Source organism: Wyeomyia smithii, chromosome 3, assembly GCF_029784165.1.
Source record: "Wyeomyia smithii strain HCP4-BCI-WySm-NY-G18 chromosome 3, ASM2978416v1, whole genome shotgun sequence".
Taxonomy (NCBI): Eukaryota; Metazoa; Arthropoda; class Insecta; order Diptera; family Culicidae; genus Wyeomyia; species Wyeomyia smithii.
The window spans coordinates 199,832,616-199,857,473 of record NC_073696.1 but is presented as its reverse complement, the minus strand read 5'-3'; the positions used below and the strand labels follow the sequence as shown (position 1 = coordinate 199,857,473).

Here is a 24,858-nt window from a genome sequence, read left to right as displayed (position 1 = left end):
CAAACCATTGCATTTGATTCCCTTAGAACCAAAACAAAGACATGAAAGCGATAGTAATCCATTAACAATTCTTCTCCATGTAACTTCATATGTTTAACCCTCTAGTGCCCAAGTTAATTTTCAGACGGACTTCGAAAAAATCACTTTGACACTTTATAAACATGTTTAAGTAATGATTGAAGCTTTTTAGGGGTTCAACTTAAGACCGTTTAAAGGCGGCAATGGGCACTAGAGGGTTAATATGCTATAATCGGACAGAAAGTATAAAGCGTAAAGTCGATCGAGTCAACTACAGCTGATGTAAAATTGATTGGTTTCCTATTTGTCACGCGAGACTCGCAAGCATCAAATCGGAGGACACATAGCGCCGACTGTCACCGTGATGGGCCTTCACTGTCAGTCAACTCAGCGGTAATCGGTGTGTTTGTTTCAAAGAGCGTGTAATGAAGTCGTGATATCTGTTAGCTGGAGAAAACTGCTACACCACACACCTGTAAAACGTTTGGCCTATCCGAAACAGATATGGATAGATATTCCAATTTTGTTCTTTTTATGTTTTGGGTTTTTGCTTAGGCCGTTACAAATTTTATTTTCATTTTATGTCACCCTCTCTCCCCCTTCAAAAATCTTGAAAAAATAGTTTCAACCATTTTGTAAAAATATTGGTTTTTCGACAGCGTATATGCTAAATTTAACAACAAACAAGTCCCAGTTACAGCGAGAGTGTCGTCAAAAAGCAAACGAAATGATTATTAACAATCATTAAGGGTTATTCTTCAACATTTATTTGAGTGCAAGTTACAAACGTCGCAACTTGTATACAAACTTCTATCAAATATAGGGTAATCGCTCCATTATTCATCTCAACAAATTGTTGCACCTATATTCATCTTATTTCTCTCATTTGTCCAATTTACCGTCAAATTTCTACAAATTTTTGAAAGTAAATCAATTTGCTTCTCGATTTTCTCAAGTAGTTGAAAGTTTTACGTTGAAAATATGGTAAAATTTGACAATAAATTGATCAAAAAGGCGCGATGAGATGAATATAGGTACTGAGATAAATATAGGAAAGGTTACCCTATTCTTTTATTTTTCGTCTCGGTGTTATTTATTTTTCGCCCTTCCCTTGGCTAACTTTGATAACTTTGGACATTGAAAGAGTTTGGATTTTGTATCAACCTTATTGATGGTTTGATTACAACACAGATGGTTTGAACAAGTCTTCTCAGATGCGGCTTTGTTTTCTCGAATCAGCATTTCAGGTAGAACACGATTTACACTTGAATCTGAAAAGATATGTATGTTAACCTAATTACGTGGACCAAGCAAGAGCTTGTATCTTTTATTTTCAAGTCTTTAGTTATTTCTGCTCGCGAAAAACCCAAAACGGAGAAAATTCTTCTCCCATTTTGTTCATGTTTCATGAAAACATGAACCAAATGGGAGAAGAATTTTCTGTGAATGAAACAACTTTTCTTTAGTTTTGTTTAGGTTTGTGATTACGACCATTTTGACATTTTTGTTTTGGTCGGATTAGTTGTCAGTTAAAAGAACTAGCGAATGATTCGAGACCTGATTCGAATAAAAATAAAGAAAAAACTCCAACTTCAATGAATGTAGGAACATGGGGAAATATATTGTATTAAAAAATGTTGATTTCCAGAAAACATTTGTAATTATAACAGCGTGCTGAGGGTGGCATAGGGTGATGATGTTATACATGATAAAGAAATTCCATTTCCGCGGGGTTCCGATAAAATTTCCGTTTCATTAAATATTTGTTCGCGAAACTGAAACAGAACCATGTTGTTATTTACTGTTTTGTTATACGCATTTTCCCCCTCACGACTCTTTGCCAATGAAATTTGCAACGGATCGATTCTCTCGTGCTGTTTTGTAAAGTCATATAGCAGAACAATATGACGGAGTCGTGCACATGAAAGATAAACTGATCTTTTTGACGTAGAAATATGTCTTCCTGAGAGAAGATGTAAAATAAAAAACCAAATATCTAAATAGTCACGAAAATTATTATTTTAAATCAAATGCTTAACAACTAAGTCAATTTGCAACGGATTTTCTTCTTTCTAGAAGCAATTGAATAAAAAATAGTTAACGCATCCCTTAAATTGGGATAATTGTAATTTTGTTATGCTAACTGTTGTATCATTGTGATATATAAAGCCAAATCCAGAGGCCGGAAATTAACCTCGAACGATAAATAAATAAATAAATTCATAAATAAATATAACCTATTATTGGTATTCCAGAAATCATAATGATACCCAGAGATCGGAGCGTTTGGAGGCCATTTAGAAATTCAGAATGATGACTGATGGTTTCTGCTGGTAAACATCCTAAAATGACCGAATACCAACCAATATTAACATTCCCAGAATCAAAATGATGCCCAGAGACCGGAAATAAACTCCAGACGCTGTTCTCAATATGATGCCCAGAGGCCAAAAATAGATTTCAGACGTTGTTTTGAAATCCAAGATGGTGATCTGGTTTCGGGAAAACAGCACGAAATAACCAAAAATTACCCAATATGGATAATTACGTTATCGGAATGAATGCCAAAAGTCGACCTCAGATGCGATGCGGTGATCTAAGATGGTGACTTCCGGTTTTTGTCGAACAGCCATACCAACAGCGAATACCACCGTTTTCACTACTGACTACTGACGAACAACATTTTGAGTTTGGTGAACCTTCGTTCGATCCCGTAAATGGCTGGACACGTGTCACTTGAAACCCTAATGTGGTCACCCATCTTTGTTCAGTAACTCCTACCCCAATCTCCACGAGGTTCCGACCGAGATATGAGTAACCTTAGCAGAGATCGGGTAATCTACCCTCGGTGGAAACTTTGGTCGTATGCTGACACTGGGAAGAAGGTACGTACGCGGCTGTGTCCCCATATTAGCGGCGATGTACAGCGCATAGTGGCGGGTCTCCGAATAAAAGTCGGACAAAACCCAAAATGTTCATTAATTAAGCAGAAAAACCCATATTAGGTTGATTTTTGGATGCAAACTTCAATTTTGGTATCAAAAGCTCAAAAAGTCACGAGTATGTCTCCCTAAACTGCAATTTAAATTTTCCTATGACCAAAATTACGTTATGTAAATCATTATTCATTTATATTCCCATCTTTTGTTATGTTTGAGTGTCCAGCAATCATCAGCAAAACTGAGAATAATAAATATAATATAATAATATAAAATATTTAATGATAATATTTTTTTTCAAAATAATAATTTATAATTTTTATTATTTGTAATTCAAATAAGTCAGTATAGTCAGTTTCTGGCGAAGCAAATATAGGAAAGCAGTACAAATTGCCAAGATGGGAACAAGTCGATTGTGTGCCAAATTTCGCAGTAGGAAAACTGCGATCGTGTGATATAGATATCATTTTCGCCTCAATTGATACGACGCAATAAACTAGGAAACAAATGTATTTTTTTAAATAATTGTTATTATTTAAATAACAATGGAAATGATTTTATGTTTACGTTAAATTAAAATACGTGAGTAGAAATTAAAGAAATATTTATGCATATAACATCAATATTGTGTGTAATTAGCTGTTCTTTAAAAAAATCTACTTCCAAAAATTGACTGTTTTGTCTTCTTTCCACGCTATCCTTTTTAATAGAAATGTGCATCCGAAACGGATTATACAGTATAATATAAGATGGAATATGCAAAATAGTCCAATTTTATTAGATTCAAAAAACTTAAATCTGAGCAAAAATTCGTCTTTTAAAATGTTCAAAATTGGGTTTGCCAGTTTAATGAGTTTACAGACTAGTAAAAACACAATGTCTATATGCGTTAGTGCATAATTTGTTACCATCGTATTATAATAATCAGTTATAAAAGATAAAAAATAATCTGAAAATGCAGATTTTTAGAGTCCGTGTGCAGACTTTAATTGATTTGCCCATATGGGCAGTTTTATCAGAGAGCAGATTCCATATTAAATTTAATATTGAATATTGAACTAAAATTTAATTTAAGTTTAATTTTTGTAGTAGAATTAAATGGAAACATTACCTATTCTCAATATTTGAAGACAGGTAACATCGATCAGTTCAACAGAATCGAATAGCGAAGAAACCGCTCATTATTACGTGAAATTGTATAAGATGGCAAACAACGGTACACAAATTTCTCATTTACGGATATGAAATGAGCGTTTAATCTTCGATTTCAGATCCTATAGTCTCAAGTTCTAGACACAACAAGTCTAAATCGAAAAGTGTTTTCACAAAAGAGGTGAAAGATTTATTAATTTCCTGTCATAAGGGTACTGACAATGAATGTTATAACCTGATGCTTTGGTTTGAAAAATAAATATTCATGTGAATTTAATACATATAATCATATGTGTTCTTTTACCTTGTTCCCACATCTGAACGTAAGCCGATGATGCTCTTTTTGAACAGTTGAATGTAACTACTAACTACATACTTCTGTATAGCAACGCAATTTTCACAAATCACCATGCGCCTTCATTCAAACTATTTTATTTTCAATTGAAATTTTTGTTCAGCGGGGCAGGAAGGGGCAAAATGGGACTTTAATATTCGAAAAGCAAAGAAAATTTACTATGAAATGCATACTATGCGACCCGTGTGAACCGAATCATAAAAAAAACATTCAACACGAAATACAATTCTGATCATTTATCTTCAAAATGCAACCTATTGCATTGAATTTGAATAAGAATTAGGTGAGTATTTACTAGTTAAAGTGAAGCCCAATATGTGATTTCTGAGCGAAAAAATCATTAAAAGTGCTCTCAAAAATTCAAACTTGATCCAATTGTCTTGATATTTGAAAAACACGTTTTTCATTACAGTAGATCTTAAAAAAAAAAAGATCGATAATTAGAAATTGAGTTTTTGTCGGCTTTCGGCCGTGTGCAGCGTCTCGCCAGCTATATCTAAGATGGCAGCCCCGTCGCTACACTGAGAACACTTAAGAATTTCATTAGTTACAACTTATGAACATGCTTAATTTTGATTTCATTAAACACTTATGTATTATAAGTGTATAAGTTTTGACCGGAAGTGTTGTATTTGAAAACTAAATTTACATTTTTCGGCAAATGCAGCCATTTTTATTTCAAAATTTGATAAACCCAACAACTAACAACTATCATCCCGAGGTAATATGAGCCAATTCATAACATTTTAACGAAAAAAGTTGTAAACTTCGTAATTATTTTTTTTACAATTTATAGACATAAGACACCCCGAAAATAGTAATAGACACAGAGCGGGGGGTATTCCAATCGACACCAAATTTGGGATTTTTCCAAAGAGACAGTAGATGAATAATTCCCTCAACTTTGAACAAAATCTGTGATGGTCGAGTCCAAGTGGCATGTACACTTCGTATGGAATGACTCATACGACAAATAAATTTCATAAGTGTGACTTAAGTCGTTAGTGGTCTTTGGTTAGGGGATTTGGTTTTTGTTCACATTAAGAAAAAGAGAACGGCGCAGATAAATGTTACATTTAAAAAATGTCTATCAGCGAAAACTTTTTTCAAATAATGTCGAATGCTTTAAATCAGCTTGTGAATAGGCAGAAAGGAAGTGCTGTAAACCAATGTCACAGATAAGACTATCAGCCTATAGCCCAATCACATTTTTTACTGACCAGAAAAGTCATTTCAAGAATTTAAATAATGTAAGAGGGGCGGGCTTAAAGCCAATATTAGAGTGGATATTTGTGTTGCTCATAAACTTGTTGTAGGATATCAGTCGTGTAAAGCTTCCGTATTCCAATTTAATCTAATCGATACCAAATATCTAAAATGCTTTACAAAATTGCAAAACACAGGGTGTCATCGATGAGCTCTGGCATCCAATATTGACACCGCTCATGACAACTCAATACTGAACATAAATCGTTCGCGAATTGCCTGTTCGATGCACATTTTCTCGTCATGCTGAACTCCATGCAGTTGCAGCATTCAAACCATTGCATTTGATTCCCTTAGAACCAAAACAAAGACATGAAAGCGATAGTAATCCATTAACAATTCTTCTCCATGTAACTTCATATGTTTAACCCTCTAGTGCCCAAGTTAATTTTCAGACGGACTTCGAAAAAATCACTTTGACACTTTATAAACATGTTTAAGTAATGATTGAAGCTTTTTAGGGGTTCAACTTAAGACCGTTTAAAGGCGGCAATGGGCACTAGAGGGTTAATATGCTATAATCGGACAGAAAGTATAAAGCGTAAAGTCGATCGAGTCAACTACAGCTGATGTAAAATTGATTGGTTTCCTATTTGTCACGCGAGACTCGCAAGCATCAAATCGGAGGACACATAGCGCCGACTGTCACCGTGATGGGCCTTCACTGTCAGTCAACTCAGCGGTAATCGGTGTGTTTGTTTCAAAGAGCGTGTAATGAAGTCGTGATATCTGTTAGCTGGAGAAAACTGCTACACCACACACCTGTAAAACGTTTGGCCTATCCGAAACAGATATGGATAGATATTCCAATTTTGTTCTTTTTATGTTTTGGGTTTTTGCTTAGGCCGTTACAAATTTTATTTTCATTTTATGTCACCCTCTCTCCCCCTTCAAAAATCTTGAAAAAATAGTTTCAACCATTTTGTAAAAATATTGGTTTTTCGACAGCGTATATGCTAAATTTAACAACAAACAAGTCCCAGTTACAGCGAGAGTGTCGTCAAAAAGCAAACGAAATGATTATTAACAATCATTAAGGGTTATTCTTCAACATTTATTTGAGTGCAAGTTACAAACGTCGCAACTTGTATACAAACTTCTATCAAATATAGGGTAATCGCTCCATTATTCATCTCAACAAATTGTTGCACCTATATTCATCTTATTTCTCTCATTTGTCCAATTTACCGTCAAATTTCTACAAATTTTTGAAAGTAAATCAATTTGCTTCTCGATTTTCTCAAGTAGTTGAAAGTTTTACGTTGAAAATATGGTAAAATTTGACAATAAATTGATCAAAAAGGCGCGATGAGATGAATATAGGTACTGAGATAAATATAGGAAAGGTTACCCTATTCTTTTATTTTTCGTCTCGGTGTTATTTATTTTTCGCCCTTCCCTTGGCTAACTTTGATAACTTTGGACATTGAAAGAGTTTGGATTTTGTATCAACCTTATTGATGGTTTGATTACAACACAGATGGTTTGAACAAGTCTTCTCAGATGCGGCTTTGTTTTCTCGAATCAGCATTTCAGGTAGAACACGATTTACACTTGAATCTGAAAAGATATGTATGTTAACCTAATTACGTGGACCAAGCAAGAGCTTGTATCTTTTATTTTCAAGTCTTTAGTTATTTCTGCTCGCGAAAAACCCAAAACGGAGAAAATTCTTCTCCCATTTTGTTCATGTTTCATGAAAACATGAACCAAATGGGAGAAGAATTTTCTGTGAATGAAACAACTTTTCTTTAGTTTTGTTTAGGTTTGTGATTACGACCATTTTGACATTTTTGTTTTGGTCGGATTAGTTGTCAGTTAAAAGAACTAGCGAATGATTCGAGACCTGATTCGAATAAAAATAAAGAAAAAACTCCAACTTCAATGAATGTAGGAACATGGGGAAATATATTGTATTAAAAAATGTTGATTTCCAGAAAACATTTGTAATTATAACAGCGTGCTGAGGGTGGCATAGGGTGATGATGTTATACATGATAAAGAAATTCCATTTCCGCGGGGTTCCGATAAAATTTCCGTTTCATTAAATATTTGTTCGCGAAACTGAAACAGAACCATGTTGTTATTTACTGTTTTGTTATACGCATTTTCCCCCTCACGACTCTTTGCCAATGAAATTTGCAACGGATCGATTCTCTCGTGCTGTTTTGTAAAGTCATATAGCAGAACAATATGACGGAGTCATGCACATGAAAGATAAACTGATCTTTTTGACGTAGAAATATGTCTTCCTGAGAGAAGATGTAAAATAAAAAACCAAATATCTAAATAGTCACGAAAATTATTATTTTAAATCAAATGCTTAACAACTAAGTCAATTTGCAACGGATTTTCTTCTTTCTAGAAGCAATTGAATAAAAAATAGTTAACGCATCCCTTAAATTGGGATAATTGTAATTTTGTTATGCTAACTGTTGTATCATTGTGATATATAAAGCCAAATCCAGAGGCCGGAAATTAACCTCGAACGATAAATAAATAAATAAATTCATAAATAAATATAACCTATTATTGGTATTCCAGAAATCATAATGATACCCAGAGATCGGAGCGTTTGGAGGCCATTTAGAAATTCAGAATGATGACTGATGGTTTCTGCTGGTAAACATCCTAAAATGACCGAATACCAACCAATATTAACATTCCCAGAATCAAAATGATGCCCAGAGACCGGAAATAAACTCCAGACGCTGTTCTCAATATGATGCCCAGAGGCCAAAAATAGATTTCAGACGTTGTTTTGAAATCCAAGATGGTGATCTGGTTTCGGGAAAACAGCACGAAATAACCAAAAATTACCCAATATGGATAATTACGTTATCGGAATGAATGCCAAAAGTCGACCTCAGATGCGATGCGGTGATCTAAGATGGTGACTTCCGGTTTTTGTCGAACAGCCATACCAACAGCGAATACCACCGTTTTCACTACTGACTACTGACGAACAACATTTTGAGTTTGGTGAACCTTCGTTCGATCCCGTAAATGGCTGGACACGTGTCACTTGAAACCCTAATGTGGTCACCCATCTTTGTTCAGTAACTCCTACCCCAATCTCCACGAGGTTCCGACCGAGATATGAGTAACCTTAGCAGAGATCGGGTAATCTACCCTCGGTGGAAACTTTGGTCGTATGCTGACACTGGGAAGAAGGTACGTACGCGGCTGTGTCCCCATATTAGCGGCGATGTACAGCGCATAGTGGCGGGTCTCCGAATAAAAGTCGGACAAAACCCAAAATGTTCATTAATTAAGCAGAAAAACCCATATTAGGTTGATTTTTGGATGCAAACTTCAATTTTGGTATCAAAAGTTCAAAAAGTCACGAGTATGTCTCCCTAAACTGCAATTTAAATTTTCCTATGACCAAAATTACGTTATGTAAATCATTATTCATTTATATTCCCATCTTTTGTTATGTTTGAGTGTCCAGCAATCATCAGCAAAACTGAGAATAATAAATATAATATAATAATATAAAATATTTAATGATAATATTTTTTTTCAAAATAATAATTTATAATTTTTATTATTTGTAATTCAAATAAGTCAGTATAGTCAGTTTCTGGCGAAGCAAATATAGGAAAGCAGTACAAATTGCCAAGATGGGAACAAGTCGATTGTGTGCCAAATTTCGCAGTAGGAAAACTGCGATCGTGTGATATAGATATCATTTTCGCCTCAATTGATACGACGCAATAAACTAGGAAACAAATGTATTTTTTTAAATAATTGTTATTATTTAAATTACAATGGAAATGATTTTATGTTTACGTTAAATTAAAATACGTGAGTAGAAATTAAAGAAATATTTATGCATATAACATCAATATTGTGTGTAATTAGCTGTTCTTTAAAAAAATCTACTTCCAAAAATTGACTGTTTTGTCTTCTTTCCACGCTATCCTTTTTAATAGAAATGTGCATCCGAAACGGATTATACAGTATAATATAAGATGGAATATGCAAAATAGTCCAATTTTATTAGATTCAAAAAACTTAAATCTGAGCAAAAATTCGTCTTTTAAAATGTTCAAAATTGGGTTTGCCAGTTTAATGAGTTTACAGACTAGTAAAAACACAATGTCTATATGCGTTAGTGCATAATTTGTTACCATCGTATTATAATAATCAGTTATAAAAGATAAAAAATAATCTGAAAATGCAGATTTTTAGAGTCCGTGTGCAGACTTTAATTGATTTGCCCATATGGGCAGTTTTATCAGAGAGCAGATTCCATATTAAATTTAATATTGAATATTGAACTAAAATTTAATTTAAGTTTAATTTTTGTAGTAGAATTAAATGGAAACATTACCTATTCTCAATATTTGAAGACAGGTAACATCGATCAGTTCAACAGAATCGAATAGCGAAGAAACCGCTCATTATTACGTGAAATTGTATAAGATGGCAAACAACGGTACACAAATTTCTCATTTACGGATATGAAATGAGCGTTTAATCTTCGATTTCAGATCCTATAGTCTCAAGTTCTAGACACAACAAGTCTAAATCGAAAAGTGTTTTCACAAAAGAGGTGAAAGATTTATTAATTTCCTGTCATAAGGGTACTGACAATGAATGTTATAACCTGATGCTTTGGTTTGAAAAATAAATATTCATGTGAATTTAATACATATAATCATATGTGTTCTTTTACCTTGTTCCCACATCTGAACGTAAGCCGATGATGCTCTTTTTGAACAGTTGAATGTAACTACTAACTACATACTTCTGTATAGCAACGCAATTTTCACAAATCACCATGCGCCTTCATTCAAACTATTTTATTTTCAATTGAAATTTTTGTTCAGCGGGGCAGGAAGGGGCAAAATGGGACTTTAATATTCGAAAAGCAAAGAAAATTTACTATGAAATGCATACTATGCGACCCGTGTGAACCGAATCATAAAAAAAACATTCAACACGAAATACAATTCTGATCATTTATCTTCAAAATGCAACCTATTGCATTGAATTTGAATAAGAATTAGGTGAGTATTTACTAGTTAAAGTGAAGCCCAATATGTGATTTCTGAGCGAAAAAATCATTAAAAGTGCTCTCAAAAATTCAAACTTGATCCAATTGTCTTGATATTTGAAAAACACGTTTTTCATTACAGTAGATCTTAAAAAAAAAAGATCGATAATTAGAAATTGAGTTTTGTTCGGCTTTCGGCCGTGTGCAGCGTCTCGCCAGCTATATCTAAGATGGCAGCCCCGTCGCTACACTGAGAACACTTAAGAATTTCATTAGTTACAACTTATGAACATGCTTAATTTTGATTTCATTAAACACTTATGTATTATAAGTGTATAAGTTTTGACCGGAAGTGTTGTATTTGAAAACTAAATTTACATTTTTCGGCAAATGCAGCCATTTTTATTTCAAAATTTGATAAACCCAACAACTAACAACTATCATCCCGAGGTAATATGAGCCAATTCATAACATTTTAACGAAAAAAGTTGTAAACTTCGTAATTATTTTTTTTACAATTTATAGACATAAGACACCCCGAAAATAGTAATAGACACAGAGCGGGGGGTATTCCAATCGACACCAAATTTGGGATTTTTCCAAAGAGACAGTAGATGAATAATTCCCTCAACTTTGAACAAAATCTGTGATGGTCGAGTCCAAGTGGCATGTACACTTCGTATGGAATGACTCATACGACAAATAAATTTCATAAGTGTGACTTAAGTCGTTAGTGGTCGAAAATCAATTTTCCCTCTAATTTCTAAGGGGAGTTTCTTTTGGCTTCGCAGTCTTTAAAATGTGAAAAGAAAACGATATTTTTCTCTTACAACGACGTTTCGAATAATATATATTCTTTATCAAGGTTCGAGAGGACCATTTTCCTGTGAAGTGGTTCTTCGGCTATGAACATGCTTAATTTTGATGATCAGTATTATTGAGAGTGCTACGAGTTCCGCTTCGTTAAAGTGTACAGTTTTTAATTTGTTTTTTTTTTTAATTTGCATAATGATGATTACTTTCTGTTTTGACAATTAATGCTCTAGCCGAAGAACCACTTCACAGGAAAATGGTCCTCTCGAACCTTGATAAAGAATATATATTATTCGAAACGTCGGTGTAAGAGAAAAATATCGTTTTCTTTTCACATTTTAAAGACTGCGAAGCCGAAAGAAACTCCCCTGAGTAAACTAACAGTCGATAAAAAGTATAGTCTAATTTCTAAGGCAAAACTTATAACTTCCCTAAGAGATCCTTGTGGCGCAAAATCATAAGGGATTCTTATGTAATTTAATAGTAATTTTCTCTCGGTGTAAGTATTGCAGTCCTAGTAAGGTAGCATACGGAATATGAATAACTACGAACAATCGGAATAGTCGACATGGTCCTACATGATCGAAAAAGGACAACGATTACTGGAAACTCGATACTTGGAATATGAGGACTCTACTCGGGCCGGCACTCGCAGGTATCCTGGCTAGAGGGCTGTGGAAGGTGAATGTGGAGGTCGCAGTTATCCAGTAGGCGCGGCGACGGGAGAACCTGATTCCGGGCAGAAGATCCTATTGCGGATACTTGATTTAAGTACCACAGCTACTTATTCATTCAACATCAACAGACGCAACAGACAAAACTCAATTCTCCGTAGGAAGAAGCGCTAACAAGAAGACCAAGGTCCCGTAGCGATGGAAGAGCTGTACCAAGCTAACGACACTCGGAAATTCCACGAAAAACTGAACAGCTCCCACGAAGATTTCGTGGCAAAAACCAATATATGCAGGAGCTTGGATGGCAACTTCTTAGGACGAGTGTTAGGTGATCGAAGGAGGCCGGCTGAAAAACAATAAAGCTGTTGGTGTGGACCAACTTCCAAGCGAACTGTTGAAATACGGTGGAGAAACAGCCTTCAGCCGTACTCTGGGTCATTGCCAAGATTTGAAAGGAAGAACGAGTAGCGGAGGAATTAATGGGAGGTAGGGTATAACTGCCTTTAATGGACCACTGAGTAGCGTAGCTGCAAATTTTGCAAGGAAAAGTGTAAATATCTAAACTGAATTAAGTATTTCATTATGTATAAACATGAAATAACATGTTTATCATCTTTTCTGCATGAAAAACAACAAGATAATACCTTTATATTTTATAATAAAAGAAATAAATCATCCCTTCAGTTTCCTTTAATAGGCCACCGTTTCCTTATTTGGACCACAACAGTTTCCTAATTTGGGCCCGGTCTAGATAATATGTCTCTTCAACCGTAGCTGCCGCTGATGAAACTAACTCTGGCTGAGAGTTCTGGATGGCGGTTCGGTTGTCAGTTGTCAGGCAGTCCGAATGACGAGGGTTTTCGGAGATGAATCTTGCAACTGTAGACTGCAGCCGTTCTTTCGTAATAGGGAATTCTTTACGTGCCATCCGAGTTATCCAGCGAACAATTGAATCCTCTTCCGCGGCAGTCAATCAGTTGGTTTACCTCTTCGTGGTTTTCCTGACCACTTGCTGCTCGCACGGAACATTACGGTGGATCGTGGAACATTGTAGCGCCTGCAAGTTTTCCTAGTCGAAACACCACTTTTCATTGCTTGAAGACACTGAGTAACAGCTGCTTCAGTATATTTTTTACCAATTTTCGGCGTTTTTCCCATTTTAGCAGCAATTTTGTACAATAACACGATCATAACAAATTTATGGTTACTATGGTAACTATGATTCGCAGCGTTATTTCGATGATAGCTCTTGTTCGAAATGAAGCATGTCGGAATAAGGAAAACAATATTATTTCCATTCTTATTTGGGCCACTATTTTTTCAATATTTTAAGTGTTTTTCTAGTAAAATTAATTGCTTTTCTTTTAAAGACACTATTATCCTACCCGTTCATCGAAAATCTGATTAGTTTCGCTCGGAAAGTGTGATGCCAGTACAGTTTTTGGTACAGCCATTTCCTATGAAAACGATAACAAACCTTGGCAAACCAGGTAGCAGTTATTAAATAACATTTTTTGCAGCTTTAATGAAGAATTTTATAGTAAACGTCTGTTGCAACATTTCTAATGAAGAACATTATTTCAGTTATCAAAGCATCAATCAAAATAAGTTTATTTATAATCTGTCATTTGGTGTAAGAAGTTTAAGTGGTCCACTAAAGGAAGTGGTCTATATTAAGCAGATCTACCCTATTGTGTGCCCCATCTACAAAAAAGGTGATGAGTTGAAGTGCTGCAATAGAGGTTTCCCGTTGTAAATTTTTTTTTGCTCAAACGATATCTTTTAATTTTGAAAATCGACCCTCATTTAATTTTTTTAAGTGGGGCTCGTAATAATCAAACAATTAAAATAGAATAAATGTATGTTTAACCGCATCCTGCCGATTAATTTTTTTCGTGTTTTACCATTTTTTCAGAGACTTTTTTTTCTGTATGAACTTCCTCTCTGCGACCAGAATCTTTGATCTATTGTGAATCTTCGTAAACATAACGTTTAAGCGACGACACGGCAAGCAGTTTCTATACGACACTCCCACGTAAGTTGACACGTTTTGGGGCATCGAAATTCATAGGAATGGTTTAATAGCTATAATCTTTCTTTTTTCCGGTTTGGGCTTTTGGAATGCACCTTTTTTTTCATTTTGTCGACCAGTGTTATTAATCATTTTGCTTGCCTTTTGACGTCACTCTCGCTGTCACTGGACTTGTTTGTTGTTAAGTTGAATAGGGGAACTGCTCCATTATTCATCTCATCAAGCCGATATTCACGAAGAATGCACGGATTAAACACCAAATTTTCACGAAATCATTGAACAAATAAACAGAATATGGTTACGTGCTCTTATGGAATCGTTCAGCATTGTATATTTAGTAAACTTAGCTAGATTTATCCTGAATTTTGTATAACAAACCATTTTTCACAACGCTTCCATATCCATCTCAAAACTTAAAACACTGCTCAATTATTCATCTCACGACGCACAGTGGAGCCGCTTTGAAAAAAGACGGTCAAAAGTCTTTTCTCACTTTTACTTACATATTAGGGGTTGGTGTCTTCGGAAGAATTGTTCAGAATACTGATTAGAATTATCTGACATTTTCATTTCATTGCTTATTAAGCCAGTATTGAACTTGGAAAAATTAACTTTTTTATTTTACGAGATATTCAATTTTGATCTTCGGCAATGTTGTAGAGCTATCTATTTCATGAAACTTTGCCGAAAACTTAAAGTTGCTATGTCTTATCTCTGAAGAAATATAACCGTTTTCTTCAAAAGACTGCCTTAAAACTAGTTTTTTCACTTAAATTATATCTTAACTACTTCTGATCGACTTTAGATGTTCTAGAAAGTTTTAGATAATAACAAAATACAATTTTTTCTGAAAGAAGAAGTTAATTCTGTTGAACCAATTCCGAGATAGATCGATTTTAAGGTAAAATTATGTCAATTTTCAAAATCAAATCAAAATGTGTTAAAAAAGTTATTGCTTGGTCTTGCACAGATATTACATCCATATTCATCACATACAATATCTCAGTAACCGCATGAGTTTTGCATTTTATTTTTTCTAAACTGTCTAATTCATCATAAGTTAATCAAAAGTGGTTAAGATATCATTTAAGAGGAAAAACTAGTTTTTGGGCAGTATTTAGGAGAAAAAAGTAGTCAAAAAGCGATATATTAAAACTATGAAAATATAAAGCTCCCAAAGAGTCCCGATTCTGAAAAATATGTGTACTTGTACCTCGAAACATGCCAAAACAAATGACGTTGAGTAATACTTCACAAACATTCACAATTAATAATAAAGAATTTGATTTTGAAAATTGACATAATTTTACCTTAAGATCGATCTATCTCGGGGTTGGTTCAACAGAATTAACTTCTTTTTTTAGAAAAAATTGTGTTTTTTACAACCTAAAACTTTCTAGAACATCTCAAGTCGATCAGAAGTAGTTAAGATATAATTTAAGTGAAAAGTTAAAGGGTAAGTGCTTGAGTGCACAAACGTAGGCTTGACGTGGGACTATTGTGGGTGTAAAGATTTAATTCTGCCATAGCCATAGTATATGATACACATCAAACGTAAAATACCATACACAACAATCCATGTACAAAAAAAAAACACACACACACGCTACTCACACACACACACACACACACACACACACACACACACACACACGATACACACACACACACACACACACACACACACACGATACTCACACACACATACACACGATACTCACACACACACGATACTCTCACACACACACACACACACGATACTCTCACACACACACACACGCTACTCACACCCACAAACACGCTACTCACACCCACAGACACGCTACTCACACACACACACACACGATACTCACACACACACGCTACTCTCACACACACACACACACGCTACTCACACACACACACACGCTACTCACACACACACACACACGCTACTCAAACACACACACACACACGCTACTCACACACACACACAAGCTACTCACACACCCACGCTACTCACACACACCCACGCTACTCACACACACCCACGCTACTCACACACACCCACGCTACTCACACACACCCACGCTACTCACACACACACACACACGCTACTCAAACACACACATACACACGCTAACGCTACTCAGACACACACACTTGGTATACGACACACTATACCTACACAAATTACTATCGGCAGCATCCAAACGGCTTCCAAGTCTTCCAATGGTCCCTTCCAACGGCTTCCAATGGTTCCCAGTGCCGATCACGTCCAGTTTCGGGCTGTATTCCAACAACGATATCTGAATTAGATTACCACTGGTGGGGTCCAACTCAGATCGAAGGGAAGCCGAACTGTTCGCTTTGACGGTCGACCAGGGAATGAGCTTCTCTCAACACGGAATGTCCTTTTATAGCGTCACTCAGTGTGGGAAACTTGGGTGATTGAGGGAAGAACCAATCACGTGGAAGCATCTCTGCTTTCTTTCTTCGTCGCTTACGTTGAGTGATGAATGCGATGCAAATTGGTTGGCATTGCTAGCCAATGACTAAATGCGTGAAATCATTTCGTCTATGTTTTTGAAGTCTGCGTTAGGGAAACATACCAATCGTATGAAAAATGTATGTGGATATTCGACCTTCAAACTTTCCCGCAATTTTCACGGAGTAATAAGAAAATGGTAACTAAAATTATCATGTTATACAAATCTTGTATGTTTCAGCTTTCCAACGGTATATTAACTATTGAAATCGGAGCAGTTGTTTGCGCGCTATTAGCATCTAAAATCTTCCATTCCGCCAACCAAAAACGTTACATGTTCAATTCAGTTTTTCCAGAAGGTACCTCAGTATAGTGAAGAAAGACGTAGTCCCACGTCAAAAAACTAGTTTTAAGGCAGTCTTTTGAAAAAAACGGTTATATTTTCTCTGAGATAAGACATAGGTATTTTGTGTCTTCGGCAAAGTTTCATGAAATCGATATTTCTACAACTTTGCCTTCAAATTTGAATATCTCGTAAAATAAAAAAGTTAATTTTTCCAAGTGCGATACTAGCTCAATAAGCAATTATATGAAAATGTCAGCAAACTCTAATCAGTATCCTGAACAATTCTTTTGAAGACACCAAACGCCTAAAATGTAAGAAAAAGTGAGAAAAGATTTTTGACCGCCTTTTTTCAAAACGGCCCCACTGTGTGACGCCCCCATATTCATCACACTGTTAATCATGAATGAATCACATTATCATGAAAGAACGTAGCAGCAGCCCGTCGTAGGAGGTTACCTAGAAATCCGCTGTAGTTGCTTACGTGCAAATATGGTAACCTAGGCAACCACTGTAGTGCTGTCTATTTATGTCAATTATGTCGGAATAATTCAACATTTTCAGTATATTTTTTTCGTATTAACAGAAACTGATTTGGAAACTTTAGATTTTCTTCAAGGCAGTGAAAAGAGATGAAAATACATACAGTTGAAATTTAGGAGTTAAAGAATTTCATCTCATATATTTCTGCTAATTCAAGCTTGTTTTTGGAAATTTGAGGTGAACATTTCAAAGATTAAAGTATTCTTAGTGTAGTGAGTGATTTTGTTTAGTGATTAAAATAAAAAATGGTCCGCTCGTGATGAAAAAAACTTTGGTTGGCTGCTAAACGAGTTCCGTTGTTGCCGTATACTGCCGGTACCCGCATAACTGTCCCATACTGATTTTGGTCACTTTTGAGTTATCATCGGGAATCGACTAAATTGTTATCATATTTTATGTAGAAAAATTGAAATTGATACTTTTGTATGGAAAAACATGGAAAAAATACCAAGTTGTTTTTGTCCCATATTGAAAGTACCCGCATTACAGTCCCACTACATATTGGTAAAAAACGGCAAACATATAATTTTGCTCCAGATTAGTGTATACCGGATTATTTTAGGCATAGAAGTATGTCATTTAATTAACTAGACTAATGTTGTTTTTCTGTAGTACAATCTACGTTGCCAATGATACTGCCGGTTGCTGGTTGATTTATATGTAATGGGACAAAATATGCGAGTGCTTTTGAAATGTACCCGCATATTTTGTCCCATTTTGTCTTTTTTTTCAAGTTATATAACGTTAAACCAATTCCATCCATGTTTTTTTGTTCTCAACGATAAACTTGTGCTGCCATGAAACTGTTATGGTCATTGGTTCTGGGTGTAATTGCTTGAAATCCGAAAATTCAAGGATAATATTAAATCGCCGTTTTCTCAACATGTTGTTTTTCATTATGGGACAGTTATCCGGGTACCGGCAGTATAGAACGATGCGCGGATTTTGTTTTCTGAGGTAGGTGATTTTTTTTTGTTCATCTATAATTTATTTGACACGGCACAAATACAATTCAATGTTTAACGGCGCCAATTATATCTGGTAGCTTACTTTCTAAAGTATTTTAATAACTAAAAGCAAATTTTTTATCCTCGCTGCCGACTACGAGCTGAAACTAAATGTAACTTAAAGCTATTATATTTTGCATTAAAAGCACTGGTTTACTGTATGATGGTTTTCATTGCCATAGGTAAGCACATGTTCCGCTGCTGGGCCAAGATATTACGGACTGGCATATTGGGTTGTCTCCCTCGGGCCTTGAGAGTATCGTGCGGGTCTGATTGCTGTTCCCGGATCCGGGGTCTTAACGTGTTCTTGTCGTTAGGCTGGATGCAGGCGGAAGGGGGTAGGACTAAACTGGGGCGTGGATGGATTTCAGGAAAACGTATATAAGGGACATGTAGGATAGGTCACGGCTCGCCAAGACATCACGAACAGGAACAGCCGACTGCCTACCTTCGGCCTGCAGGGAAGCTATTAATTTAGACCTGGCGTCACGGTGTACAGGGCATGACCAAACAACGTGCTCTATGTCGTGATAACCTTCACCACAGGCACAGATACCACTTTCCCCGAGCCCAACACGACGGAGATGCGCGTCAAATCTATAGTGATTGGACATAAGCCGGGACATCACGCAAATGAAATCCCGACCTACATCCAACCCCTGGAACCACGGGTTCGTCGACACCTTGGGGATTATGGAATGTAACCACCTTCCCAGTTCCCCTCTGGTCCAAGCATTTTGCCAACTGATGATCGTATTCTGACGTACAAATGAGAAAAATTCATCAAAGGCAATTGGTCTTTCATAAATTCCACCGTTTGTTGCGCCCACCTTAGCCAAAGAGTCCGCTTTCTCATTGCCCGGTATCGAGCAGTGAGAAGGGACCCACGCTAAGGTAATCTGATACGATTTTTCGGATAAAGCACTCAGATGTTCCCGTATTTTCCCCAGGAAATACGGAGAGTGCTTAACATCTTTCATCGATCGGAGAGCCTCAATGGAATTGCAGCCAATTCTGCGACGTAAACAGAAGCAGGATTATCAAGCTTATGGGAGACGGTTAAATTGTTATTGAAAATACCGAAGCCAGTGGACCCATCAAGAAGTGATCCGTCAGTGTAGAACATATTGTCGCAGTTGATGTTTCGATATTTATTGGAGAAAATTTTGAGGATCTGCTGCACGCGTAAATGATCCGGGATTCCACGAGTTTCTTCTATCATGGATGTATCGAAAAACACAGTAAAATCAGAAGTATTTGATAAGTCGACACGATTAGGAATATTCGAAGAAGGGTTAATATTATGGGACATGTGATGGAAATACAATGTCATAAAACGGGTTTGAGAATTAAGTTCGATTAACCTTTCAAATTTTCAATCACAGGACGGTTCAAGACCTCACATTTGATAAGCCTGCGAGAAGACAGGCTCCAGAAGCGGTTTTTCAATGGTAGTACTCCAGCTAAGACCTCCAAACTTATCGTATGGGTCGACTGCATGCAACCCAAGGCGATACGCAAACAACGATATTGTATTCGCTCCAGTTTGATCAAATGTGTGTTTGCTGCGGAGCGGAAGCAGAAACACCCGTACTCAATGACAGACAATATCGTTGTTTGGTAAAGCCTTATAAGGTCTATTGGGTGGGCTCCCCACCATTGTCCGGTTATTGTACGAAGAAAATTCACTCTTTGTTGACATTTTTTCATCAGATACCTCACATGACAACCCCAGGTGCTTTTAGAGTCGAACCAGACACCAAGATATTTGTGTACCAAAACCTGAGAAATCGTTTTACCCATTAATTGTGTTTGAAGCTGAGCAGGTTCATGCTTCCTAGAAAAAACTACTATCTCAGTCTTCTCCGGAGAGAATTCGATACCTAGCTGTAAAGCCCAAGCAGACAAATTGTCCAAGGTATCTTGCAATGTTCCTTACAAATCGGCAGCTTTGGCTCCTGTAACAGAGATTACACTGTCGTCTGCAAGTTGTCTTATCGTGCATGAATTTGCCAGACATTCGTCGATGTCATTTACATAAAAGTTGTAAAGAAGGGGGCCTAAACATGAGCCCTGGGGAAGACCCATGTAGCTAATGCGAAAAGTTGCCGAATCGCCGTGCGTAAAATGCATGTGCTTTTCGGACAGCAAATTGTGCAAAAAATTGTTCAAAATTGGAGAAAATCCTTGTCGGTGAAGTTTACCCGAAAGAATGTCAATAGAAACGGAATCAAAAGCCCCCTTAATGTCCAAGAACGCAGACGCCATTTGTTCTTTGCGAGCATACGCCAGCTGAATATCTGTTGAAAGCAACGCAAGACAATCATTCGCCCCTTTGGCACGGCGGAAGCCAAATTGAGTATCTGATAGTAGTACATTTGATTCGACCCAGTGGTCTAAACGACGGAGTATCACTTTTTCCATCAATTTCCGGATACAGGATAGCATTGCAATCGGCCTATAAGAGTTGTGATCAGAAGCTGGTTTCCCTGGTTTTTGGATGGCGATCACCTTCACTTGCCTCCAATCCTGCGGTACAATGTTTTGCTCCAGGAACTTATTGAACAAGTTCAACAAGCGCCTCTTGGCATTGCCGGGTAGATTCTTCAACAAGTTGAATTTGATTCTATCTAACCCAGGTGCGTTATTGTTACAGGACAGGAGGGCAACTGAAAATTCTGCCATCGTAAAAGGTGATTCTATCGCGTCGTGACCCGGAGACGTATCGCGAACAAAGTTTTGCGCAGGAATAGAGTCCGGACATACTTTCCTGGCAAAATCAAATATCCACCGACTTGAAGACTCCTCGCTTTCGTTGACCGTTACGCGATTCCGCATTCTTCGGGCTGTGTTACAAAGAGTGCTCATCGATGTCTCGTTCACGAACCGACGCCAATATCCGCGTTTCTTTGCTTTAGCCAAGCTTTTAAGCTTGGTATTAAGCTCCGAATACCGTATATAGTCGTCGGGTATACCTCCCTTCTGGAAGGCCAAAATGCGTCGGATCTTTGCGTGTAGACATCGGAGCACTCTTGGTCCCACCACGGAGTGGGAGGCCGTTCTTTAATCGTTACGCCGGGATATTTCTTCGTTTGGGCTTGCAACGCGGCGTCGAGAATCAAGCCCGCGAGGAGGTTGTATTCTTCAAGTGGTGGATGATGTTGAATCGACTCGACCGCTTTTGAAATCATTTCCTCGTATAACTTCCAATCGACATTCCGTGTGAGGTCATACGGAATGTCAACTGGTCGCATGCGAGTTGACCCGTTATTAATTGAAATAAGAATAGGCAAATGGTCGCTACCGTGAGGATCGAGGATTACCTTCCATGTGCAATCCAACCGTAGCGACGTCGAACATAAGGATAGATCCAAAGCGCTTGGTCGCGCTGGAGGTTTCGGGATACGTGTCATTTCGCCGTTGTTTAAAATAGTCATGTCGAAGTCATCGCAAAGGTTATAGATTAAAGAGGAGCGGTTATCATTGTAGGGGGAACCCCAAGCCACACCATGAGAGTTGAATTCTCCCAAAATCAAACGTGGCGAGGGAAGAAGTTCTATTAAATCAAAGAGCAACCGTTGCCCAACCTGTGCTCTGGGAGGAATATATATTGAGGCAATACAAAGCTCTTTACCTTGTATTGTCATTTGACATGCGACAACTTCGATGCCTGGAATCGAGGGGAGGTTAATACGATAGAAAGAAGAGCACTTTTTAATCCCTAAAAGTACTCCTCCATATGGGGTGTCTCGATCAAGGCGAATAATATTAAAATCATGGAAGTTGAGATCAATATTTGAAGTAAGCCAAGTTTCACAAAGGGAAAATGCATCGCATTTGTTTCTATTTATCAAAACTTTAAACGAATCAATTTTTGGTAAAATACTTCTACAATTCCACTGTAAGACAGAGATGAAATCCTTCATATGCGCAGTTGAATTAGGCATCGAAGGATACAATCGCTGCAAGGAGGGGCCATTGGGCAGTCAACTGCTTCAAAAATGATCTCACTGTTGGGAGAATTGCTGTAAGAAAAATTTTAATTGGATCGGGTACATTGAAAGTTTCAAAAATCCAGTCCACAATGTCAGAAAATTTCACTAAACCAGAGTTTGTTTCATCAACTGGGAGTGCAAAAGGAACAACTGGGGTTTTAGATGTTCCTGGCAGTGCTGGGAACTCCTTCTGGGACTTTAAATTTGCAAGCAAGGGAAATCTTAGGACCTTTTCGGGGAAGTTTAGGAGAGGAAATATTTTTCCTCTTTCTAGACGCCCCAGGATTGGCATAAGTTGTTCCCGCTGGTGAATCGTCAGAATCGGTTTCATCAGAGGACAACAGATCAAAGGGGTTCGATGTTACGGTAGAAGTGGTCACGGTCTTCTTCAGCATGTCAGCGTAGGATCGCTTTGAACGCTCCTTAAGTGACCGCTTGATTTTATCTCTGCGCTGCTTGTACACCGGGCATGTGGAGAGCTCATGCTGATTTTCCCCGCAGTGAATACATTTTTCAGCATTCACACTGCAAGAATCGTCCGCATGAGTTTCTCCACACTTGCTACATCGTGCCTTATTGCAGCAGTAGGCGGCTGTGTGGCCTAGCTGCTTGCAATTGGTGCAATTCATAACACGGGGTACATACAATCGCACAGGCAGACGAACCCGATCGATCGAGACGTGGCTAGGGAGAGCAGATCCGGCAAACGTTACACGAAACGAGTCTGACGGAGTGTACACTTTTGTGCCGTTGACAAGAGACACAGACCGCAATTGCTTGCAATCTCTGATCTTTACTTTAACGTCGTGACACAAAGCATTTTTGAAGCAGCCAAAACTGCTTGCCAAGATACACTCGACCGACAGACTCGAATCGGTTATGACACCGTCGATCTCCACGTCTCGTGCGGGTATATAAACGCGATACTCGCGTGTGAAAAGCTCGGAGCGAGCAATAGCGTTGGCCCGTTCCAGGTCGCTGACCACGACACAGAGCTTGTTGGGTCTGACCTTGGAGATTTCGGTCACGGCCTTGTACCCCTCCGTCAGGTCTTTTGAAATCTGCAGGATGTTTAACGGTTTCGATTTCGGTCCTGCTTTTGGCCGAAAGAAAACAGTAAAGCTGCCCTGAGATCCGTCCGGGTAAAGCCTGGGGCGAGGGAGGACTGGAGAATTAACAGAGGAAGGGTTGGCAGGAGGGACAGGGTCGGAGGGGTTCGGGGATGGTGGCACGGGAGGCGAGGGATCTACATCCATCGCGCTAAATCTAGCGCACTAGCGCCGCAGGGTTGGTTGTCCGAACGGTCGAAGCTGCAGCCGTTACAGCCAGCAGCACCAATGCAGCAGCTCCAAACAGCCACCAGCAGCGAGCCGGGTGTGTGATCACTCAGCACAACGACACAACTCGCTGTCAACTGTTGGCTTCTTCTTTTTCCTCCTTTGTGTTGAGATTCTCGTCCACTGCTGTAGCACAAATCACTTAGCAGCCAAATCGGCTTACACACCAGCAAACAGCCACGATGCAAAACAGTTGCACAAAGGCGGGCGACCTTGAACCTTCACTCGACCAGGCAAACAATGCCAACACTTGCTCGCGCGTCTTTTGTTTTATATTCTATCCAGTGGTGGGCACCGCTAATCGAAAATTTAGCGACGCTAATCGCTAAGCCGCTAACCGGAAAATTTAGTTCGATAATCGCTAAACGCTAAACGCTAAACCCACATTAGCGGAACTTTCGCTAATCGCTAATCGCTAACTTTTTAATATGTAAATAGTCATATCGCTATATTTATTGCTCGTGTTTTGTAAGATTTGGACCACTTTGATCTTTTTTGGTTAAAAAAAACGCTAAGTATTTACAATAAATGGTTCATGAAACGGTATTCATGTATGATTTTGTAAAAACAAGAATAACAAAAATTGTTTAGCTTGCATTGAAAATAGATACTCTTAGGAATGTTTTCATAAAAATTCAATTATTATCTGAATCGAAAAAGTAGAACCAAAGTTGTCATAATTTCAAGCGCATTGCAATTTACCAAAGTTCTTGGTGTGCCGAAAATTTAACCTAGACCTTGTGGTTGCTCTTCAAAATGCTCCTGTGGCTTGTACGATAACTGGAACTCCATTCTAGGGTAAAAAAACTGACAAAAGTAACTTTCGCAGTAAAGTATGTTCATCTTTCGAAGCAATTTACGTACGCCATCAGCAATTCACAGTTTTTCTAAACATTTCTATTGCGCTTCTCT

General features: G+C 37.6%; 1 protein-coding gene across 2 annotated transcripts in view; it reads right to left on the bottom strand.

Moving 5' to 3' along the window:
• LOC129730925 (gonadotropin-releasing hormone receptor) overlaps positions 1 to 24,858 on the bottom strand; it is a 283,718-nt gene that overhangs the window by 234,979 nt on the left and 23,881 nt on the right. The window lies entirely within an intron of this gene.